Raw genomic sequence first — 25,583 nt, 5'->3', positions numbered from 1 at the left:
GACATACAACCAAAACTCAAAATATTTATATAAAAAAGCCTACATGGATATCTATATGAACAATTCCAGAGAGTTCTGTATGTAGTTAATGATAGCCTGTGGTATATATTTAGAATTTCACGCTTCTAAGAGTAGTATGAATAAAATAAAGCCGTCTAACATGTTTAAGCGGGCTGGGGCAACTACAGGATAGAACATGCATATCATGTAATGCCTCTGACCATTTATTTCATTATTATATTTTATTTCTCATCGTCTTACTTAGCCGACAGGATGGAAGCATAGAGGGAGAATACTAAAAATGCAATACAATCAAATAAAATAATGCCATTTAAAAGGTTAAACTTCGAAGATTGAAAATAACATTTACATACATTTCGATAGACTAATTTATTTTTATTTATTGTACAATCCAAACATATTTCACATAAAACGTTCAATTTCTATGGCCTCATCATTATCATCACCACCACCAAGAAGTAAGCCCATCAATTAATTTACAATAATATATTTTGCTATAAAGCCAAACTGGATAGAGTGCGAAACTGTTACACGTTAATAATTTTTCAATAAACTTATTGTTTTACTCTGCGACTAGCTTAAATCAATTTTAGTCTATAAAGTGCAAAGTTTGTACAATATAAAACTTTACAATTGCTGTTTCTACTTATACAGACAATTGCTTCAAACACGAAAATTTATTTTTCTCATTCCAAATTATCACTCAGCTACATTTGTTGTCCTCTTGTGATGAAATTATTTATATCTCCACTGTAAGCCTCTCTCTCTCTCGGAGTTAACGATGGGAGTGAGTGTTCTACATGGATACCCAGTCACAGAGTAGAGGGCACCGCATCCAATCCTCTTCCAACTTTCTTTTAAAGTACTCTTTTGGAAAACTGCTGTCATGCATCTTAGTGAGATATATGCAACACTGTCCATGATATCCATTCCGAAATTCCCCACTGCCTGAAAGGAAGGAAAAAGATATAATTCACATTTTGGGTGCAAAAGTAATATGATACATAAAATTTCATATTTTCAAAAAATTAAGTATTAGAAAATTGATTCTACTTTCCATTACATCACTTGAGATTTATTCAGCAATGTATTTCAGGCATTCCCGGAGCTATTTATCAATGTTTATTCTACTACTACACTGCTCACTAGAACATGGCTATAGGGGGCACGAAAACATATCGGTAGAACACTTACCTCTGGTGCGTAGGGTCCTTGGTTCCATACCCGACCAAGTGGAGAACATCGTGTCCGTGGGTTTTCTCGGGGCACTCCCATTTCCTCCCAAAAAACGTTTTAGTGAGCGGTATAGTAGTAGAAAATGCATTGATAAAGGGCCAAGAGAAGACATACAACAGTTTGCTGTTATGAATCTCAAGTCCTGATGCAACAGGAGCATAATTTGACTGTCAGGTTCAAAAATAGTAAGCCTTTTGTACAAAAGATGGCGTGAGTATCCCAAATCTCAGATTATATGAGTCTCAGCGAGTAAGGCTTAACATCATTCGTTAGCCGACGGTTGAAGCAAGTATATGCAAAATGTATCGATATTCTCTCATTCAGACGTAAGACATCATGTCGTGAAAATGAGTGTCTTTCGGCAAAGCTGCATTACGATTTTATTGCGATAAAAATGTAAATGCTGCGCAGGCCTGCGAAGAAATTAATGTTGTTTATGAACAAGATACGTTAAAAAAACAGTAAAAACACAATTCAGTCGCTTTCGTTCCAGAATGCCACTCGCTGTGGTGGCATATGATCTGACTCAAAGAGATATACACGATTAAATTTCTATCTGAGAATCTTACTGAAACGTAACGAATTCGAGCCATTTCTGATACAGTTGATCACAAGTGATGAAAAGCGGATAATCTATAACACCAATATAAAAGAAAGATTGAAGTCGAAGAGACCGGAAGTTTTACAATCTGTGGCAAAGCTTACACTTCACCCCGGTAGATTAAGCTGTGTGTTTGATGGAATTGAAAGAGTATTTTGCGCCACGAACTGATGATGTCGGGCAGAACGATAGACTCGGACCTGAATTGTCGACAATTCGTGCGAGTGTGCCTAGGAATTTAAATTAAACGACGGGAATTTATCAACAGAAAGAGTATGGTAAAGCAGGCTAACATCATTCGAGCGCTTACATACTTGATCAGTCAGAAACTGAGAGAACTCGGTTCAGAATATATGACCATAAGAGAAGAGACAACTTGCAAACTGCTTACTGTACGCTTGCATTGAAAATCGGTAAGCTTGCATTCGGCTTGATTGGAAAGGGTGCAAGCATGCCGCAAGCTGGATTCCAGTAACAAAGTTATATGGGTGCAACCTTGGATTCAGTGTTCCATTCAAGGTTGACTCAAGAGTTTTACGCTCGCAGCAAGCCAATAAAACAATGAACGACCAGTGATGATATGACGCTCTGCGAATGATCTAAAATATCGCATGCAAATAAAACAAAAGGCAGATTGTATGAAAGCACGTGTTAATACAACAAGCGTAGAAAGCCTAAAGCCAAACACGCACCAACTGACCGAAAGCTTTCTTGCTACCGTATAGCATGAATGTATCCACCGTATAGCACAGACATGGCACTATCCGATTATTGTTTCTTCGATTATTGTAAAAACTCCTTGAGCAGTGTTTTAAAGTTAGATTTAAAAAGAAATCTGTTGAAACCATGTGTCACAATTTTTAACCAGAAACTACAAAAGCTCTGTAGCAACAGGATTATGGTGTTACCGGAGAAATGACAAAAAGGATTGACTAAACTGGTGTAAATGTGGTTTCGTAATATTTTCTAATCACAACTAACATACTCTCAATTCTACCCTATAAAAGCTCGAAAGTTTTAGACAACCTGATACTTGCAAACAACTTCCTTTATGTGTATGCTTACTAACATGTTTTGAGTTCGATGTTTACAGCTACTGCATACACATTTTGCTCAGCAATGCATACCAACTGGATTACATTAGTTGTACTTAGGTTTGGACAGTTTTCTTTAGCTTTTAAAGTAGTTACTTACGTGATTACTGATATATGCTTTGATATGTATTAAATTGAATAAAAACCCACTACTTCAAACATCGTTTACACTTGTTCTACATGCAGTTTTTAAGAAAAACACTTCTTTTCCAGCTGCAAGAACGAACTATCAACCAAATGTCATTTTTTTTATTACGAAAATGGTGCGACTAATCTTTAGTGTACAGTCAGCGACAGTAGAAACTGGAGGTTGGATACATAAGAAATGATAGCTTTTTCCAGTAGCAGAATAGTTTCACTCGATGTCTGATAGTTGGACAACCAACGTGAGAGCAAATACGTGCCCGAAAACATAACATGCCAGGATATTCCTCCATTTGGAGGAAAAAGTATTACTATCTGAGAGCATCACTTAGAGAAACAACCACGAGATAAATCTGCAGAAAATCCATTCACTTTAAAATCAAAGAGATAGGAATTAATGCAAAGGAAACGAAAAGAATAATACGCATCATGCAGAGACCGAAAAAGTATGGAAAGCTAAACAAAATGAGAAAACAAGGAAAGAGGGAAAGGAAAGAGCAAAAGACATGGGAATAAATTAAATTTTAACACTTAAGGATAAACAGTGTCCGTCTTTCCTCCTGCCCGCTGTATCCGTCCTGGTTTTTCTCCCTTCATAGGATAAATCTCATTCAGCATCAAACGCGAACATTATTTATAGGGTTTAATTCCTTGAAAAAAGTTAACTCCATCCAGGCCGAAACTCGAACCCCGGACCATTAGAACGACAGTCAGACGCTGTAACCACTTACCTACACATGCTATGTCAACTTCGTGCGTTTATAAACCAGCCATTACCCGCGCTGTTATCAAACGTCTTAAATCAAACAATGTCGGGAGTTACCACAGTTACACTTGAAGGTTGAATTTTATTTACGGCCTTTAGCCATCTACGGCAACAGGCCCCATGTTTTCATTAAACGCATTTGTTCTGTAGATTAAAATCAAGAATAACTTAATCTATACTCTTACTTACTGTTGTCTCTCTCTCTCTCTCTCTCTCTCTCTCTCTCTCTCTATATATATATATATATATATATATATATATATATATATATATCTATATATATATATATATATATATATATATATATATATATATATATAGAGAGAGAGAGAGAGAGAGGTATATTAAAATCGGATTAATGGGGGTTAAAAGAGTGATTTCGTAACCTCGAAATGGGTCTTCAAGACGGTGATCGCACCACTACTGACATCTGGTAGTCGTGTTAGGTATAGGGAACACACACATTAGAAATAAAGCTTCGAAACGATTAGTTGCAAGTTGTGCCGTAGATAAGTCGGTAAGGTGTCTGCTTGTTGAGTAGGCAACTCGAGTTCGAGTCTCGAATACACCAGTTACTTTTTCCTTCAAAATACATTTCTATATTTTTATATATGTTATTAATAATTGCTTTCTTGCATTTTTTGTAAATTGTCTTAAATTAGTGAAGGTTCAGTAAAATCAAGAAGGTTAAAATACATATATATGATTGTTTTATCCGTATGTACAGTCCAGAGATGGAGCGGGTCGGGGGCCACGGGTCAACAGAACGTGACCCACTGCAACCCCCCACCCACCAGGGCCCACTCTGTCTTAACAACGTATTACGACCCACAGACTCATTCTGCTCAGTGCATTGTAGACAGCTTCTGAACACTGGTGAATTTGTCTACTTTCAAGGCATCCTTTTTCATTTCATTTCTTTCTATTGGCAAAAGAACTTCAGGCAATTTTAAATATTGATATTTGCAACTGTAATAATAGCAATAGACCTTATTTGAGACGCAGCCTGTGATTTCTTAGAGGAGCTAACTACTGGGAAAAATGTTTGAATCATGTGTAATATATGAATTATTATATAAAAAATTGAATGTAACTATGTCTGCATGATCATCATATCCAAATTGCAAAGTCAAATGAAATGATTTTTGGTATATACTTAGGCCTCAATCTCAACTAGGAAGTTAACATACATGTATCGGTTTCATTATATTACATATTCTAATAGGGTCCGAATTTTTGCGAAAATTTTAGTATCTCACAAGCCGTTCAAGTTGGAGAGCTGATATCCAGTATATTAATTCTTTATCTAATATAAATAAAATAAAGAGTTTGTTTGTGTGTTTGTCTGTATGTCTATCTGTCCGTCTGTGTGCGGCCTGGGAACCAGACGAGTGGACCGAGAGCTACCAAATTTTGGTCAGGGGGTACCTTGACCTAGGCGCCAGATCAAGACGAAGCCGTTTTCTTTTCAAATTTCGAACCAGAGGGGTCTCAGTGGGGCTTTTACGGAACCGGCTTGGGAACCAGACAAATAGACCGAGAGTTACCAAATTTTAGTCACAAATACCTTGATCCACGCTCCAGATCAGAGTTAAACGTTTTTCTCAAAATTCGAATCAGGGGGTCTCAGGGGAGCGTTTATCGGGACATGTAAAAGTAGTAGAAAATTTCCGATATTAGTGTCGAATTCATAGTTCTCGCGATCGCTGAAATCAATAATGAAGCTCCTCTCGCAATAAACTTCCAAATTCACGCTATTCGGCTCCTTGCCAGGGGTCACGGCGGGGGGGGGGGGGCGAAATATCGAAACATATAAAAGTAATCCAAAATGACCAATATTAGTGTCAAATACATAGTTTTCGCGGTCGCTGAAATCAATTTTGACACTTCCATTAGCAATGAATTGCAAATTTAATAACAAATGTATGCGGACCGGGACTCAGCGGCAATGGGAGGGGGAAGAAATACCGAGACATGTAAAAAATAGCCCAAAATATCCAATATTAATGACAATTCTATAGTTTTTGCGCTCGCTGAAATCAATGGTGACCCCTTCCATTAGCGATGACTTGTAAATTCAGCTACTACTGTATGCGGGCCGCGGGTCAGCGGGTAGGGGATACCGAAACATGTTAAAATAGCCCAAAATGACCGATATTAGTGTCAAATTCAAAATATTCGCGGTCACTAAGATCAATGGTGACAATTTTATTAGCGATGACTTGCAAAATTAGCTACCATTGTATGCGGACCGAGGGTCACATGTGGGGGGAGGGGGTTACCAAGATGTAAAAATAATCCAAAATGACAGATATGAGTATCAAATCCATAGTTTTCGCGGTCGCTGAGATCAATGGTGACACTTTCATTAGCGATGACTTGCAAATTCAGGTGAAATTGTATGCGGGCCCGGGTGACATGTGGGGGAGGTTACCGAAACATGTAACAATTATCTAAAATGACCGATATAAGTGTCAAATCCATAGCTTTCGTGGTCGCTGAGCTCAATGGTGAAACTCCGAGCGCATTCACCCAATTCGGCTAAGGGCCGGAAGTCACGGGGGCGACACCGAGACACGTAAAAGTAATCCAAAATGACCGATATTAGTGTGAAATCCATAGTTTTCACGGTCGCTGAAATCAATGGTGACATTTCCATTAGCGATTACTCAAAATCCGCTATCATTATATGCGGTCCGGAGTCACCGGGGGATACCGAAACATGTAAAAATAATCCAAAATGACCTATATTAGTGTCAAATCCTTAGGTTTCACAGTCGCTGAGATGAATGTTGATTCTTCCAGAGGCGTTGACTTCTAAATACAACTCCCATCAGCTGGGGAGCAGAGACGTTCTTTTTAAATTTCAAACAGGGGTGTCTCAGGGCGCGTTTACAGTGATATGTAAAAGTAGTAGAAAATTACCGATATTTTATCGTTTCGTTGTTCAGTATGTTTACATAGATATTTTATCTGACCCTTGCGAAAAGTGGGTATTTCAGCTAGTTATTAATAAATGCAAGATATAAATTATTAATAATATACAGGGATAAAATTTTTAAAGCTGACGCCCGAAAGGCAAGAAGAAGTGAACCGAAGTGATTGAAATTGTGAACAGAGATTGCAGACATAAAATGAGGGTACGGGTTTCGTATTTTCATAAAGAAAAACGGTTGGGTGGTGCACGGACCCCTCCAAACCTTTGACCACGAAATATGAAAAGTGTTAGTAACACTAGGTCAAATGTGTAAAGGACATGAAGAATTGCAGGGAAACTTTACGTGTTGACAATACGCAAGAAATAAATGAATACTGGTTTTTATTTTCTGCGGAAAAACGGTTTTAGAGGGCAAAACTATCACCGAAAATTTTGAAAGTTTACGCCCGAAAGGCAAGAAGAAGTGAACCGAAGTGAATGAAATTATGCACAGATATTTTACACACAAAATAAGGGAATACGAATTTCGTATTTTCCTGGAAAAAAGATGGTTGGGTGGGGCACGGAGTCCTCCAAACATTTGATCACGAAAACATTGTAAGCGTTAAAGGTGCCTCCCGAAATATTATAAAATACTATATATACTGTTTGTGCTTACTGTTGATCTTCCAAATTTGAAAAATCAGATGGATACACTTGTGAAACACGAAAAATCTTATTTTACATATCCAATATCTACACACAATTTCTTTCGGTTCTGTCCACTCCTTCCGCCACCAGACGCCTCGGTCCACCCAATTTTTTTTCTTTGCAGGAAAATACGAAACACGTATTCCTTCATCTTACCTCTACAATATTTGAGGACAGTTTCATTCAATCCGGTCCACTTGCTTTTGCCTTTTGGGCGTCAATTTTCCAAATTTTGTGTGAGGGCCTTTTCCCCTTTACCGTTTTTCCACAGAAAATAAAAAATCGCATTAGTTTTTATTCGCATATTGTCACTACACAAAATTTCGTTGCAATTCTTCATGTTCTGTAGGCACTTCTGGCATACTATTATTAGCACTTTTGATATTTCGTGATCAAAGATTTGGAGGGGTCTGTGGCCCACCTAACCGTTTTTCCAGGAAAATACGAAACCCGTATTCCCTCATTTTATGTCTACAATATATGTGCACAATTTCATTCACTTCGGTCCACTTGTTATTACCTTTCGGGCGTCAAGTCTCAAACTTTTGGGTCTGGTTTATCGCCCCCTGAAACAACTTTGCCACAGAAAATAAAAATACACGTATTAGTTTATTTTATGTGTAGTATCTACCTACGAAATTTTATCAAAATCGGAGTGTTACACTTGGGAAGTGTTACTTGTCAGTCATTGTAGAATTATTTTCCTTGTTTTTCCATCAATAAGAAATTGCCTGACAAGTAAAGGGTCCAAATGGATGACTCGAGTTGCGGGATGACACTTAGTGCGACTGATAGAGGATATAGAAATATGTATATGTGCAAAGTTATAAGGGCTGAACGCCATAAGAAACGGAGGGGGGTCAAAATTGATGGGAGGAGGGCTATGCTATGTTATTGAAATACATCAAATAAAGTATTGAATCATGAAAATAGTGAAAGATAGACAATGCAAACGGTGATAGTTTCTCATATTGACAGAAGAAAAATTGTCAGAGTAGATCGCGAACCTCTGGCGGCACCTTCAAATCCGCCATTTTGAAATCTGTGATAATTTTGGAAATGGAAAGGTAGTGATGTGATATATCAGTTAGGGCCAGCATTTTCTCAAAAGTCAATTATGAACTTTAGTGATCGGTATCTGTACTTAGTTGTTAGATTTAGGATAATCATCACAGTTATTTACGAAAATCTAGGAGACTGATACTCGTATGTTGAAAGTTTGGACTATCACGAAAACACATGTAAGTTGAACATGTCTAAACCTAAGAAAACTAACCTCGAAATTTGATATCCAAGTTGTATATTATTATATTTCACTGTCGAATATCAAATGTCACTGTTAGTTTTCTTGGTTTGTAGATATGAGTTATTTTTTGTACATAATACGACTAATAATGCTAAAAGACTCACAAATCAAATTTAGTTCGTACCTTTAGCATTTCTTACAATCAACGTTCAATTGTAGTTCTTGGCCTTTCAAAATTATGAGCCTCATAGACTCCTTCTTTCTTACAAATATTAGTATCAATAACACTAGTTAACAAAGGTTTTGTTACATAAAAGGAAATACCTGTTCTTAAAGGAACTTTTTGCGCTGAATTTGAATATGCAGTCGGTTTTTCTCCATCACGTACGATTTTCCCGTAACAGAGGATTTTCGGGAAAATCCCTCAAAAATTTCCCTTTTCGTTTATTTTACACCCCAAGATCTTGTCCCCTTGCATATACTAACATAGAAATTATAGCTAAGTATACTTTGATTCATATTTAACAAACCCACCAAGTTTCGTAATAATCGCTTTATTCTTTCTAGAGAAATAAATATGTTTGTATGTATACTGTGTGCAGGGACGTACGGAAGGGGGGGGGACACGGGGGTCCGGACCCCCCCCCCCGAAATTTCGACTTTTTAAAAATTTAGCCTAATTTTAGGGGCAATTTTAGCAATTTTAATATAAAATAGCTTCATATTTAGTTTGAACCCCCCCCGAAATAAATTCCTGGGTACGCTACTGACTGTGTGTACTGTTTATTGCACCTTATAGTAATGCTTTCAGATCTCTTAAGTTGAGGTAAAACGTTTTGCTTTATTACCACAAACACATATATAAAATATAATACAATATAATTTACAAGTGTGACAATTTACAATAAACAAAAATAATACAAATGTACCAAAAGGTCATGAAAAGACAATCAAAACTATCACAATATATGAAACTTCCATTGGGTTACAAAAACGTACACTACTTCCTTCTTTTGTAAGAAATGTTGCATTCTCTAACAAGACCCCAACAATAGTCCCCGATCATTGAAGGATCCCATCGTCCCTGGTACCTTTTCTCCATTGCCATTATATCTTGGTGGAATCTTTCCCCCTGTTCGTCGCTGAGAGCACCTAGGTTAGCAGGAAAGAAGCTGAGGTGGGACATTTTGTTCTCGAGTTATCGCTGTTTTCGGCATTTTTGCGACTGGTTTTTGGCTGGTCATAGCGCCAAAAGGAAGCATTTGTGCACCCAAGTTGTCTTATCATGGTGTCAGGAATCAGCTCCCAAACGTTGTCAGTGTTGTTTTGAAACACGCTCTATATTTCTATCCTGTTTCTGATTAGCTTCTCTTTGCCAATCAATTTCCAGTATTCCCAAAACAAACCAAAAGTGAACTAAATTCACTAAATCGCCTACCCCCTATGCATTCTTCTTGTATAGTACTTATTATATATTTATATTGTAGTTGACAGAGATTGCCAATATTGATTGAAATATCTGGTTAAAATGCTAGTAGAGGAATTCCCTCTTCAGTACAGAAATTCCCTCCTTGCATCCTACCGCAATTTTAGGCGAGATGGGATTAAGTAAGATGGGAATTCCCATCTCGCCTAAAATGATAGACATTCTTATCTTGGAGATATAAGTGGCTGATAAATCGTTAGGCTGAGTGGGATTAGGCTAGATGGGATGGAATCATCTGAAAATGTAGGGGGACGGTAGGTAGCGGCATGACGTCACGCCGTACCCCATGCCTATCTGTGTCCATTGTAAATGCTTAGGAAGTGGGGGTTCACCATACCCAGTTTTTTGGAGGTGGGGATAGGGTCCCCCGCGCTCCCACGCACTTTTACCCCTGCTGCTAAGTATTAATTGCTGTGAGGACTAACGAAAAATATTATGTGATAATAATAATAATAATAATAATAATAATAATAATAATAATAATAATAATAAAGGATCTGAATGATACAGATATTTTTTCAACTTTTATTACAATTGCTGTGGGTTCCCATGAATCTGGTTATATTGTTTTTGTAAGGAATAAAGAGGCTTCAAACAACAATATGATTTGTATAAAAGAAAAAAAACTAAGCACAAAGCACTGACGAGTGACCTTGTGTCTGTTTTTTTAAACACAATGTTACGAGGCACAGAAGCCACCACGCCTGCGGTGTGCTTGCTTTTTTGCCTCAGGCAGCTTCAGTACTAAAATTAAGACTTTGCCTCAGGCAGACAGTACTACAATTTTGTCAATTTATGTGTAGCTATCAGTCAGCAACACAGGTTCTTTGCAACGCTGAATTTTACGAGAAAGGTTTTGTCCATCGGATAGGAAGCGAACGAAGCCCATCGTACGTTGTAATCCCTCCCCTCTTTTGCACAGTGTGAAATTTAACTTGTATACTGTAGTAAGTTACAGAAAAGAGAATGCTATTTTTTAAAAAATGACATTATCGAATAAGATTGACCATTATTACAATATATTCAAGATGAAAAATATTCTTTTAACATTCGTCGTACTTAGTTGTCTGCACTGAAATTCCCATAATGTGCTTTCTTTTTTTCTAATATGAGCTCCAAGCTTCTTCGTGGCTAAGTGGTTAGCGTACGCGCCTTTGGCGTGAGAGACCCGGGTTCGATTTCGGTGAGAGCTCATATAGTTCGGATTTCACGATTAATCAGTAGGTCCCGTCTCATATAGCCTCGCTGCTGAAAGGGACGACAAAATCAACTCAACTCATATTCAGCACCATAGGAGATATAACTCCGAGGTGAATTTTGTCCCTGGAAAAACCTCCCAAAATCATCAACGGTACGAAATATGTCTACAATGCAAGATGTCAATCATTTCCAACTCTATGCTCTGTGACCTAGTTTGCTTTTCATGTTTTCAGTAAACTAGACAGACAAAAAGGAAGAATAGAAGCTTTCTTCCAGAAAATTGTGTTCGAGGGTGGGGGGTCACACAGGCCCGTATCCATGGGGAGTCTAGGGGGAAGGGCTCACCCTAAATTTTTACATGAGAATGATTTATGAGCATTAAAGTAGTCAGCCATTAAGATTTTTTCTTTTTGTTTTAGGATGATACTAGATTCGACTCCTGGTGTAAGCTCAACTTTCAGTTCTGTGTCATTTGCATGTCTCGTTTCAAACAGATTCGTTGAAAAACCTCTAAACATGTGCTATGACGTATGCGAACTAAAGTTTTTTTTTTTAGCAAAAAAGAGAAATTTCTTGCTTTAGACTCTGCCCTGTAATCCAGTTTTTCTGGAGGCGAGATAGTATAGTTTGGAACTGCCAATCAGATTCAAGTTCCGAACCCACATTAAAAAGACCTTCGTTTATAACCTTGGTGTTGTATAAGGACGAAAAACAAAAATATGCTGATAGCTCCAGTAATAGATATTATGGGAAAGAGATTTAAAAAATAGGTGGTTTTGAAATAGAGAAAGGAAAATACCTGAGCTTTATTAGTATTACTAGCATATATTACCCGCTTTGCTAAGTTGAAATGAAAATTTAAAAGCACAACTCCGTATTTCATGTGTTTAGTACCCGTGAAATATGCTGTTTTCGTTTTTAATGGCATCGATTTAAACAGCATCGGAAAGATCATTGATCATCTCGGCGACCCTAAAAATCATGGATTCGACACCAATAATGGTCATTTTCGGTCATTTATATGTATATTTCCTCCTCCCCCATGTTGCGGGCCATGGCACACGTTGCCCCCATCTGAAAATATCTAGATTCGACACTACTAATATATATATATAATTAAGAAACAATATGTTTGTGACTCTAAATCTCCCGAACCGCCCCCCGATTTTGATCAAATTTGTAACATGGATGAGTTTTACGACTGGGCTGGTTGAAGGCTATTCACTTTGAAGGTAGAACTTAGGGGGAGGGGGTGTAAAAATAAATAAAACTTAATAACTCCTGAACTACTCTACCGATCTTGATCAAATTTTCAACATACATGAGGCTCAGGCCTGGGATCGTTTTTGTAATTTTAATTTAACGGAGCAACGTGGGGGCGAAGAAGGAGGGGAGATATATAAAAATAAATTTATATAAGACTGAAAGTGACTATTTTTGTAACTTAATAACTCTTGAACTATCTTGAATATCCGACAGATCGCAATCATATTTTCAAGATATATGAGGTTTGGATCTGGAAACATTTTTGTAATTTCACTTTAACGGTACATCCTAGGGAGTGGGGAGGAGGACATATAAATAGAAATTAATAAAACCTAATAAATTTTGAACCACCCAACCAATCTCTATCTAATTTTCAACAAATATGAGGGTCGGGCCTTGGGTGTTTTTTTTATCGTTTTACTTTGACGAGCCAATATAGGGGAGGGGGAGATATATGTAAAAAAATAAATATGACTGCCTTTGTGACTTCATCACTCTTGAACCACCCGACCGATCTAAATCAAATTTTCAACATACATGAGTGTAGGGGCAGGGATTACTTTAGGCTGTTCACCTTGATAAAGCAACGTAGGGAAGGGCGAGAGGAAGAGAAATTTTAAAATGATCAAAAATGACCGATATTAGTGTTGAATCCATAGTTTTCGGGCCCGATGAGACAAACAGTGACACTTCTGATGCTGTTTCAATCCAAGTTCAGCCCTAATAGTTGGGAAGGGGGTACAATGGAGGAGAGGGGTATAAACATTTAAAAATGATCAAAACTGAGTAATATTAGTGTCGAGTCAATAGTTTTAGGAGTAGCTGAGATTAACAGTGACAAATTCTGATTCTGTGTGCCACAGCACGGGGGAGGGGGAGCTGTATATAATAATAATCAAAAATGACCAACAATAGTGCCTAATCCAAAGTTTTCGGGATCATTCTGATGAACTGAGACATTTTCGATTCGGTTTAAATGCAAAATCAGTTCCGCCACTTGCGGGAAGGGGAGAAAGTGATGGGGGCAACGTGTGCCATGGCCCGCAACATGGGGGAGGAGGAAATATACATATAAATGACCGAAAATGACCATTATTGGTGTCGAATCCATGATTTTTAGGGTCGCCGAGATGATCAATGATCTTTCCGATGCTGTTTAAATCGATGCCATTAAAAACGAAAACAGCATATTTCACGGGTACTAAACACATGAAATACGGAGTTGTGCTTTTAAATTTTCATTTCAACTTAGCAAAGCGGGTAATATATGCTAGTAATACTAATAAAGCTCAGGTATTTTCCTTTCTTTATTTCAAAACCACCTATTTTTTAAATCTCTTTCCCATAATATCTATTACTGGAGCTATCAGCATATTTTTGTTTTTCGCCCTTATACAACACCAAGGTTATAAAGGAAGGTTTCTTTAATGTGGGTTCGGAACTTGAATCTGATTGGCAGTTCCCAACTATACTATCTCGCCTCCAGAAAAACTGGATTACAGGGCAGAGTCTAAAGCAAGAAATTTCTCTTTTTTGCTAAAAAAACTTTAGTTCGCATACGTCATAGCACATGTTTAGAGGTTTTTCAACGAATCTGTTTGAAACGAGACATGCAAATGACACAGAACTGAAAGTTGAGCTTACACCAGGAGTCGAATCTAGTATCATCCTAAAACAAAAAGAAAAAATCTTAATGGCTGACTACTTTAATGCTCATAAATCATTCTCATGTAAAAATTTAGGGTGAGCCCTTCCCCCTAGACTCCCCATGGATACGGGCCTGTGTGACCCCCCACCCTCGAACACAATTTTCTGGAAGAAAGCCTCTATTCTTCCTTTTTGTCTGTCTAGTTTACTGAAAACATGAAAAGCAAACTAGGTCACAGAGCATAGAGTTGGAAATGATTGATATCTTGCATTGCAGACATATTTCGTACCGTTGATGATTTTGGGAGGTTTTCCAGGGACAAAATTCACCTCGGAGTTATATCTCCTATGGTGCTGAATATGAGTTGAGTTGATTTTGTCGTCCCTTTCAGCAGCGAGGCTATATGAGACGGGACCTACTGATTAATCGTGAAATCCGAACTACATGAGCTCTCACCGAAATCGAACCCGGGTCTCTCACGCCAAAGGCGCGTACGCTAACCACTTAGCCACGAAGAAGCTCGGAGCTCATATTAGAAAAAAAGAAAGCACATTATGGGAATTTCAGTGCAGACAACTAAGTACGACGACTGTTAAATGAATATTTTTCATCTTGAATATATTGTAATAGTGGTCAATCTTATTCGATAATGTCATTTAAAAAAAAGCATTCTCTTTTCTGTAACTTACTACAGTTTACAAGTTAAATTTCACACACTATGCAAAAGAGGGGAAAGGATTACAACGTACGATGGGCTTCGCTTCCTACCCGATGAACAAAACCTTTCTTGTAAAATTCAGCGTTGCAAAGAACCTGTGTGACTGACTGATAGCTACATATAAATTGACAGAATGAAAGTCTTAATTTTAGTACTGAATCTCCCTGAGGCAAAAAAGCAAGCACACCGCAGGCGTGGTGGCTTCTGTGCCTCGTAACATTGTGTTTTAAAAAACAGACACAAGGTCACTCGTCAGTGCTTAGTGCTTAGTTTTTTTTCTTTTATACAAATCAAATTGTTGTTTGAAGCCTCTTTATTCCTTACAAAAACAATATAACCAGATTCATGGGAACCCACAGCAATTATAACAAAAGTTGAAAAAATATCTGTATCATTCAGATCCTTTATTATTATTATTATTATTATTATTATTATTATCACATAATATTTTTCGTTAGTCCTCACAGCAATTAATACTTAGCAGCAGGGGTAAAAGTGCGTGGGAGCGCGGGGGACCCTATCCCCACCTCCAAAAAACTGGGTATGGTGAACCCCCACTTCCTAAGCATTTACAATGGACACAGATAGGCATGGGGTACGGCGTGACGTCATGCCGCTACCAACCGTCCCCCTACATTTTCAGATGATTCCATCCCATCTAGCCTAATCCCACTCAGCCTACGATTTATCAGCCACTTATATCTCCAAGATAAGAATGTCTATCATTTTAGGCGAGATGGGAATTCCCATCTTACTTAATCCCATCTCGCCTAAAATTGCGGTAGGATGCAAGGAGGGAATTTCTGTACTGAAGAGGAAATTTTTCTACTAGCATTTTAACCAGATATTTCAATCAATATTGGCAATCTCTGTCAACTATAATATAAATATATAATAAGCACTATAAAAGAAGAAAGCATAGAGGGTAGGCGATTTAGTGAATTTAGTTCACTTTTGGTTTGTTTTGGGAATACTGGAAATTGATTGGCAAAGAGAAGCTAATCAGAAACAGGATAGAAATATAGAGCGTGTTTCAAAACAACACTGACAACGTTTGGGAGCTGATTCCTGACACCATGATAAGACAACTTGGGTGCATAAATGCTTCCTTTTGGCGCTATGACCAGCCAAAAACCAGTCGCAAAAATGCCGAAAACAGCGATAACTCGAGCACAAAATGTCGGATCGAAGTCGGGGTAAAGGAAATGTATATTATTTTTAGCCATGACTTCCATTAATGCACAACTCGATATGGTACAGGAGCAGCACAAAGGTCACCTCAAAGAAATTGAAGAATTATTTGGATATTTTATGAAACGTTGACCGAGGCAAGTTAACTACAATTAAATACGTAATTCAACTAACAGGAATCTTAGAATACGGCCAAAGTTACAAGAACATCATTAAAATTATAAAAAAGGGAAGATGGACACATTTGATTGATCTACTTTGTCTCAGTATAGAATTGGCTATCAAGGAAGAACTGAAATTATATGAAGTCCATAAAGTTTAAATGTTATGCCTTCTAGGCTAATGAAGACAGAGAGATCACGCATGGATATTGGGTAGCGTCTGCGACTTTCGCAAAGGAGACCCGGCTCCGATTCGCGGCGGGAGCGCAAGCATTTCGGATCTCACGTTAATCCGTATCTCCATATCTCATGTAATTTTGCTACCCAAGGGATGCTAAACTGAAATCAGATCCAATAATATAGAGAGGTAATGGATGGAAGCTAATTTTTGGGAAATAATTCGTGAAATGAGAATGTAGGAGAAAACAGGATAATTCCGAGAAATCTCACGGGTACGATGGTATCCACTACAATCTTTAAGTCTGGGATCGAACGAGGTCCATCCCGCACCAGAAGTAAGCGCTCTATCACTAAGTCACCTGCTCCTACTTTGGAGGAAACACTAATATTCTGACAGATGTATCGATATGCTAAATAATGTTTGTGATAAACCAACATACAAGAAGTACAAACGGTCAGAATGTGGGATTCGTGGAGTTTCCTTTGTGAGAAAATGGTAAGTATCTTTTTTTATGTCAGTTATTCTTAACTGGATGCCCGCGTCTCTTAGGGATTGGGGGAGGACACGGTGAAGCAGTGGTAAACACTTATTTCTGGTACGTGGGGCCTCTGGTTCGATCCTCAGCCAAGAAACTTTGTGGTGGACACCATCGTATCGTGTGTGGGTTTTCTCGGGATACTTTAATTTCCTTCCACATTCTCATTCCATCATATCTTCCATCAACATTCACTTGTCTTAATCATTGTCTCCCTTAGCCTACAGAGCATAATCGTGGTTCGTTAAAATGAAATACTTCATTTAATTTTACAGGGGTTGCTTACAGTTTGTCGGTGGGTTACCGTTAAGATAATTTTTCAATAGGTTATATTATTGATACTAATATTTGTAAGAAAGAAGGAGTCTATGAGGCTCATAATTTTGAAAGGCCAAGAACTACAATTGAACGTTGATTGTAAGAAATGCTAAAGGTACGAACTAAATTTGATTTGTGAGTCTTTTAGCATTATTAGTCGTATTATGTACAAAAAATAACTCATATCTACAAACCAAGAAAACTGACAGTGACATTTGATATTCGACAGTGAAATATAATAATATACAACTTGGATATCAAATTTCGAGGTTAGTTTTCTTGGGTTTAGACATGTTCAACTTACATGTGTTTTCGTGATAGTCCAAACTTTCAACATACGAGTATCAGTCTCCTAGATTTTCGTAAATAACTGTGATGATTATCCTAAATCTAACAACTAAGTACAGATACCGATCACTAAAGTTCATAATTGACTATTGAGAAAATGCTGGCCCTAACTGATATATCACATCACTACCTTTCCATTTCCAAAATTATCACAGATTTCAAAATGGCGGATTTGAAGGTGCCGCCAGAGGTTCGCGATCTACTCTGACAATTTTTCTTCTGTCAATATGAGAAACTATCACCGTTTGCATTGTCTATCTTTCACTATTTTCATGATTCAATACTTTATTTGATGTATTTCAATAACATAGCATAGCCCTCCTCCCATCAATTTTGATCCCCCTCCGTTTCTTATGGCGTTCAGCCCTTATAACTTTGCACATATACATATTTCTATATCCTCTATCAGTCGCACTAAGTGTCATCCCGCAACTCGAGTCATCCATTTGGACCCTTTACTTGTCAGGCAATTTCTTATTGATGGAAAAACAAGGAAAATAATTCTACAATGACTGACAAGTAACACTTCCCAAGTGTAACACTCCGATTTTGATTAAATTTCGTAGGTAGATACTACACATAAAATAAACTAATACGTGTATTTTTATTTTCTGTGGCAAAGTTGTTTCAGGGGGCGATAAACCAGACCCAAAAGTTTGAGACTTGACGCCCGAAAGGTAATAACAAGTGGACCGAAGTGAATGAAATTGTGCACATATATTGTAGACATAAAATGAGGGAATACGGGTTTCGTATTTTCCTGGAAAAACGGTTAGGTGGGCCACAGACCCCTCCAAATCTTTGATCACGAAATATCAAAAGTGCTAATAATAGTATGCCAGAAGTGCCTACAGAACATGAAGGATTGCAACGAAATTTTGTGTAGTGACAATATGCGAATAAAAACTAATGCGATTTTTTATTTTCTGTGGAAAAACGGTAAAGGGGAAAAGGCCCTCACACAAAATTTGGAAAATTGACGCCCAAAAGGCAAAAGCAAGTGGACCGGATTGAATGAAACTGTCCTCAAATATTGTAGAGGTAAGATGAAGGAATACGTGTTTCGTATTTTCCTGCAAAGAAAAAAAATTGGGTGGACCGAGGCGTCTGGTGGCGGAAGGAGTGGACAGAACCGAAAGAAATTGTGTGTAGATATTGGATATGTAAAATAAGATTTTTCGTGTTTCACAAGTGTATCCATCTGATTTTTCAAATTTGGAAGATCAACAGTAAGCACAAACAGTATATATAGTATTTTATAATATTTCGGGAGGCACCTTTAACGCTTACAATGTTTTCGTGATCAAATGTTTGGAGGACTCCGTGCCCCACCCAACCATCTTTTTTCCAGGAAAATACGAAATTCGTATTCCCTTATTTTGTGTGTAAAATATCTGTGCATAATTTCATTCACTTCGGTTCACTTCTTCTTGCCTTTCGGGCGTAAACTTTCAAAATTTTCGGTGATAGTTTTGCCCTCTAAAACCGTTTTTCCGCAGAAAATAAAAACCAGTATTCATTTATTTCTTGCGTATTGTCAACACGTAAAGTTTCCCTGCAATTCTTCATGTCCTTTACACATTTGACCTAGTGTTACTAACACTTTTCATATTTCGTGGTCAAAGGTTTGGAGGGGTCCGTGCACCACCCAACCGTTTTTCTTTATGAAAATACGAAACCCGTACCCTCATTTTATGTCTGCAATCTCTGTTCACAATTTCAATCACTTCGGTTCACTTCTTCTTGCCTTTCGGGCGTCAGCTTTAAAAATTTTATCCCTGTATATTATTAATAATTTATATCTTGCATTTATTAATAACTAGCTGAAATACCCACTTTTCGCAAGGGTCAGATAAAATATCTATGTAAACATACTGAACAACGAAACGATAAAATATCGGTAATTTTCTACTACTTTTACATATCACTGTAAACGCGCCCTGAGACACCCCTGTTTGAAATTTAAAAAGAACGTCTCTGCTCCCCAGCTGATGGGAGTTGTATTTAGAAGTCAACGCCTCTGGAAGAATCAACATTCATCTCAGCGACTGTGAAACCTAAGGATTTGACACTAATATAGGTCATTTTGGATTATTTTTACATGTTTCGGTATCCCCCGGTGACTCCGGACCGCATATAATGATAGCGGATTTTGAGTAATCGCTAATGGAAATGTCACCATTGATTTCAGCGACCGTGAAAACTATGGATTTCACACTAATATCGGTCATTTTGGATTACTTTTACGTGTCTCGGTGTCGCCCCCGTGACTTCCGGCCCTTAGCCGAATTGGGTGAATGCGCTCGGAGTTTCACCATTGAGCTCAGCGACCACGAAAGCTATGGATTTGACACTTATATCGGTCATTTTAGATAATTGTTACATGTTTCGGTAACCTCCCCCACATGTCACCCGGGCCCGCATACAATTTCACCTGAATTTGCAAGTCATCGCTAATGAAAGTGTCACCATTGATCTCAGCGACCGCGAAAACTATGGATTTGATACTCATATCTGTCATTTTGGATTATTTTTACATCTTGGTAACCCCCTCCCCCCACATGTGACCCTCGGTCCGCATACAATGGTAGCTAAATTTGCAAGTCATCGCTAATAAAATTGTCACCATTGATCTTAGTGACCGCGAATATTTTGAATTTGACACTAATATCGGTCATTTTGGGCTATTTTAACATGTTTCGGTATCCCCTACCCGCTGACCCGCGGCCCGCATACAATAGTAGCTGAATTTGGAAGTCATCGCTAATTGAAGTGTCACCATTGATTTCAGCGAGCACAAAAACTATGGAATTGTCACTAATATCGGACATTTTGGGCTATTTTTTACATGTCTCGGTATTTCTCCCCCCCCTCCTCCATTGCCGCTGAGTCCCGGTCCGCATACATTTGTTATTAAATTTGCAATTCATTGCTAATGGAAGTGTCAAAATTGATTTCAGCGACCGCGAAAACTATGTATATGACACTAATATTGGTCATTTTGGATTACTTTTATATGTTTCGATATTTCGCCCCCCCTCGCGGTGACCCCTGGCAAGGAGCCGAATAGCGTGAATTTGGAAGTTTATTGCGAGAGGAGCTTCATTATTGATTTCAGCGACCGCGAGAACTATGAATTCGACACTAATTTCGGAAATTTTCTACTACTTTTACATGTCCCGATAAACGCTCCCCTGAGACCCCCTGATTCGAATTTTGAGAAAAACGTTTAAGTCTGATCTGGAGCGTGGATCATGGTATTTGTAACTAAAATTTGGTAAATCTCGGTCTATTTGTCTGGTTCCCAAGCCGGTTCCGTAAAAGCCCCACTGAGACCCCTCTGGTTCGAAATTTGAAAAGAAAACGGCTTCGTCTTGATCTGGCGCCTAGGTCAAGGTACCCCCTGACCAAAATTTGGTAGCTCTCGGTCCACTCGTCTGGTTCCCAGGCCGCACACAGACAGACAGACAGACATACAGACAAACACACAAACAAACTCTTTATTTTATTTATATTAGATAAAGAATTAATATACTGGATATCAGCTCTCCAACTTGAACGGCTTGTGAGATACTAAAATTTTCGCAAAAATTCGGACCCTCTTAGAATATGTAATATAATGAAACCGATACATGTATGATAACTTTCTAGTTGATATTGAGGCCTAAGTATATACCAAAAATCATTTCATTTGACTTTGCAATTTGGATATGATGATCATGCAGACATAGTTACATTCAATTTTTTATATAATAATTCATATATTACACATGATTCAAACATTTTTCCCAGTAGTTAGCTCCTCTAAGAAATCACAGGCTGCGTCTCAAATAAGGTCTATTGCTATTATTACAGTTGCAAATATCAATATTTAAAATTGCCTGAAGTTCTTTTGCCAATAGAAAGAAATGAAATGAAAAAGGATGCCTTGAAAGTAGACAAATTCACCCGTGTTCAGAAGCTGTCTACAATGCACTGAGCAGAATGAGTCTGTGGGTCGTAATACGTTGTTAAGACAGAGTGGGCCCTGGTGGGTGGGGGGTTGCAGTGGGTCACGTTCTGTTGACCCGTGGCCCCCGACCCGCTCCATCTCTGGACTGTACATACGGATAAAACAATCATATATATGTATTTTAACCTTCTTGATTTTACTGAACCTTCACTAATTTAAGACAATTTACAAAAAATGCAAGAAAGCAATTATTAATAACATATATAAAAATATAGAAATGTATTTTGAAGGAAAAAGTAACTGGTGTATTCGAGACTCGAACTCGAGTTGCCTACTCAACAAGCGGACACCTTACCGACTTATCTACGGCACAACTTGCAACTAATCGTTTCGAAGCTTTATTTCTAATGTGTGTGTTCCCTATACCTAACACGACTACCAGATGTCAGTAGTGGTGCGATCACCGTCTTGAAGACCCATTTCGAGGTTACGAAATCACTCTTTTAACCCCCATTAATCCGATTTTAATATACCTCTCTCTCTCTCTCTCTCTCTCTCTCTCTATATATATATATATATATATATATATATATATATATATATATAGAGAGAGAGAGAGAGAGAGACAACAGTAAGTACGAGTATAGATTAAGTTATTCTTGATTTTAATCTACAGAACAAATGCGTTTAATGAAAACATGGGGCCTGTTGCCGTAGATGGCTGAAGGCCGTAAATAAAATTCAAACCTCAAGTGTAACTGGGGTAACTCCCGACATTGTTTGATTTAAGACGTTTGATAACAGCGCGGGTAATGGCTGGTTTATAAACGCACGAAGTTGACATAGCGTGTGTAGGTAAGTGGTTACAGCGTCTGACTGTCGTTCTAATGGTCTGGGTTTCGGGTCTCGGCCTGGATGGAGTTAACTTTTTTCAAGGAATTAAACACTATAAATAATGTTCGCGTTTGATGCTGAATGAGATTTATCCTGTGAAGGGAGAAAAACCAGGACGGATACAGCGGGCAGGAGGAAAGACGGACACTGTTTATTCTTAAGTGTTAAAATATAATTTATTCCCATGTCTTTTGCTCTTTCCTTTCCCTCTTTCCTTGTTTTCTCATTTTGTTTAGCTTTCCATACTTTTTCGGTCTCTGCATGATGCGTATTATTCTTTTCGTTTCCTTTGCATTAATTCCTATCTCTTTGATCTTAAAGTGAATGGATTTTCTGCAGATTTATCTCGTGGTTGTTTCTCTAAGTGATGCTCTCAGATAGTAATACTTTTTCCTCCAAATGGAGGAATATCCTGGCATGTTATGTTTTCGGGCACGTATTTGCTCTCATGTTGGTTGTCCAACTATCAGACATCGAGTGAAACTATTCTGCTACTGGAAAAAGCTATCATTTCGTATGTATCCAACCTCCAGTTTCTACTGTCGCTGACTGTACATTACCTAAAGTTCGTATTCTAATGCCTTATTTTATTAGTAGTCTTTTACTTTATTATGTATGCCTGAATGATGGGCTATTAGCTAACCTACTGGGTAAATGATGCTAAAAACGTAGTCAGACATCCATAGGGGGCGCAGAAGGACAGAGGCGGGCGCTTTCTGCTATCAACACTTTAAGGTACTCATAAACATATTGGAGTATGTAAAGAGCTTGCAGCACATTGGGTAGATTACATGACAGTGACGTTACATCATTTACTTTCGTACAGATTAAGAATATGGGGTTAAATTTATATAACAGTGACTCAGTTCTTCAAGAGAATAGTGTCATCATGCGTTCTAAACAACTCTTTTCTTGGCGCATGCCGATACCCTACTAAGAACATGTTGAAAGGCGCCAACAAAAGTTATAAGCAATGGTGCCTTTAGAAGGAAGTCACATCGGTTAAAATTATAGTTCCATCGTTTCAATTCAACTTAACAAACTTGCCTAATGTTTTGATTACATCTATATATATAAAAGAGAACGTACAAAATTTTGTCCGCTCATCACGCTAATACGGCTGAACCAATTTCTTTCATTTTTGGGGGGTTATTAGGATTTGGACCCTAGATGGTTTTTATCATATCACTTTAATTTTTAATTACCAGTGTCTTGAGATAATTGACCATTCAAGTGTCCATAACGTACAAATCCTTTGTTATTAGTTCATCATAGGTAAAAATAAACGTATTTATATGCAACCCGCATGACCGTGTCACTCGGCGGGTTAACATAAATGACAGGCGATATACAGCGGAAAATAGCTTGAATCTTCTGTTTAAAATTTTTTAATTGATTTGCTTATTTTTACAGACACTTTTACAATATGCCAGCACCGGGATGACCGCAGCGAAGCGGGGCGGGTTAAGATAAATGACAGGCGATATAATGTTAAGATTTACTGCAATCTTCTATGGTTTTTATCATATCACTTGAAAGCGAAAAAGTAAAAATTATCTAAGTAACAAAGTTTATTGCGTTCCGGGGTGACCGCAGCGAAGCGGGGTGAACGCTGCTAGTATACTATACGATGGTTAGTATATTGGGTTAATTTTCTTATCTTAATTTGAAGTGATAAAAATTTAATTTTTACTGTTGTAACTTCCTTCAAGGTTCGCCACTGATTACAAGTCTTTCATTATTTTTCTTTTAATACTTTCTACTCTTTTATTTTCTTGGCGCCTACCCACTAACTGCACACGGATTTATAGTATACTTGCAAACTTGTTATATATTAAAAAAGACAAGTGCAAAAGCACGCACCAACCTGTGCTACGTGGCCACCACAAGCTAGCATTACATCTACTCCGAATCAGAGCAAAGCGAGCTTGAACGACCTGCTCATGCGTCCTTATCGAACACGAACGTCAGTGATGATGGATATGCGCATAAAGGAAAACAAATGTGAAATTTAAGGACTAACTTGTGGTACTTGTTTAATATAGGTAGCTTTGTATTATTACTCCATAGTATTGAACTACATTTTTTACGCTGTTTCCATCTCTACAGACGACTTACATGTTTCCTATTTACACTTAATGTTTCTCTTCCTTTGTGAATTATCATATTTTACTTTTCATTTTCAAAATTGGCCCCGTATTCTTAATCTGCACTCCCATTTCTACATATATTTATTTAGCTCGGTTACAGATTTTAAAGTGATATTTCTGTTTTTACCTATGATATTTTCTATTGGCATAGATTTACCTCTTAATTGATATATTTTGTTTTACATGTTACTGTAGTCATTTTCACAAACATATCTTTTCTTTAAAGTTTACACATGGGTCTACTTAATCCAGGGAAAAACCAGAAATAATATGATTCCAAACTTATTTTCATTGATAAACAGTAATATTGGTTTAACATTGAACGTAAGTTTCTGCCTAAACAATATTGTAAATATTAATTTATTAAGAAAATAACCATAACACTCACCTGGTATTTATCAGAACTCTAGAATGACAGTCAGCTGCATTTCAGACCTTGTACTCAATCGATGTACTACTGAACATTCTCGATGCTACATATCTTCTAGATATTTCATCCACTTGTTGAATAAATTCTTCAAAATTATTATAAAATAGATCTTTTGCACCAAGCATATCCATCTTCTATAACAAAACAGACTGCTACGGGCTGCCAAGGGGTGCTTTGAAGCTCCCGTAGCCTTTCCCTTGACTTACGGGGAGGTTGCGGGCTAGTTTGACCCTGTGGGAGAACTCTGCAACGCAAATTATCAAGTGTCGCGTACGTGGCCCTTAAGTAGCCCGCAGAATAACTATGCATATGGCCCTGAGCCACACAATAACGGCGTAGCCGGCGCTTTTTTCGCCCGCGTCATCGTGC

The 25,583-nt window shown here is 37.8% G+C and overlaps 1 long non-coding RNA gene across 1 annotated transcript; it reads right to left on the bottom strand.

The window, feature by feature from the left end:
- Positions 1-371: 371 nt before the first annotated feature.
- On the bottom strand, positions 372-25,254 carry LOC145672762 (uncharacterized). Its single transcript, XR_014128641.1, has 2 exons — positions 25,173-25,254; positions 372-969 (listed from the first exon to the last, which is right to left on the bottom strand). It is a non-coding gene; the product is annotated as an uncharacterized LOC145672762 (long non-coding RNA).
- Positions 25,255-25,583: the final 329 nt, after the last annotated feature.

This window comes from Thermobia domestica, chromosome 16, assembly GCF_964235325.1.
Source record: "Thermobia domestica chromosome 16, izTheDome1.hap1.1, whole genome shotgun sequence".
NCBI classification, from domain to species: domain Eukaryota; kingdom Metazoa; phylum Arthropoda; class Insecta; order Zygentoma; family Lepismatidae; genus Thermobia; species Thermobia domestica.
The sequence above is the reverse complement of the archived record's forward strand: the minus strand, read 5'-3'. Positions and strand labels throughout refer to the sequence as shown.